The sequence below is a fragment of the Octopus bimaculoides genome, chromosome 25 (assembly GCF_001194135.2).
Source record: "Octopus bimaculoides isolate UCB-OBI-ISO-001 chromosome 25, ASM119413v2, whole genome shotgun sequence".
Classification (NCBI taxonomy): Eukaryota; Metazoa; Mollusca; class Cephalopoda; order Octopoda; family Octopodidae; genus Octopus; species Octopus bimaculoides.
This window is the reverse complement of record NC_069005.1, coordinates 25,482,703-25,483,700: the sequence shown is the minus strand read 5'-3', so window position 1 is coordinate 25,483,700 and position 998 is coordinate 25,482,703.

The window sequence follows — 998 nt, the reverse complement described above, 5'->3', positions numbered from 1 at the left end:
TCTGTCTTTGTCAAGTTCAAAATAAGAAGGGATAAGAATTCAATGGCACAGTGGTTAAGGCAGCGGACTCGCGGTCGGAGGATCGCGGTTTCGATTCCCAGACCGGGCGTTGTATGTGTCTATTGAGCGAAAACACCTAAAGCTCCACGAGAAACATACAAATATGCATATATATATATATGCATACGTGTAGGCATACATACGTATATACTATATACGTACAAACACAGAAATATACATAGATACAAACATATATACATGCATAAAAACATACATACATACATACATACATACATGCATATAAACATACATATATACATGCATAAAAACATACATACATACATACATACATACATGCATATAAACATACATATATACATACATACATGCAAATATTCATACATGGATAAAAACATACATACATGTATACAAACATACATACATATAGACAGATACACACACATACACACACACACACACACACACACGTGGGAGCTCACAGTAACACGCTTCATAGCCTAGCATCCTTCATGGACATATGTATGTATTCATACAATTATGTGTAGGTGTGTGTTTATAAATATCCTTGCGTATGAATATGACACCCTTTTCTCATGGATGTGCGTTTGTGTGTGTGGATGTGTGTGTAACAGGGGGGGTTATCACGTTGACGTGATCGAACACTAGATTTAATATCTAGTTTTACTGCATCATCGTCATCAGCACTACCACCACCACTTCTTCTTCTTCTTCTTTTTCTTCTTCTTCTTCTTCTTCTTCTTCTTTGTCATCGTCATCGTCGTCGTCGTCGTCCTCTTCCTCCTCCCATCCACTCTTCTTCGCTCCCCTCCTCCTCGTCCCCTTCTCCTCCTTCCTCCTCCTCCCTCCTCTCCCTTCTCATTTGATGCATGATATTATTTTCCCCTTGTTTGTGTGGGTGCATGGGCGCATGTGGGCGCATGTGGGCGCGTGTGATTACAAACTTTTTATTAAGTATA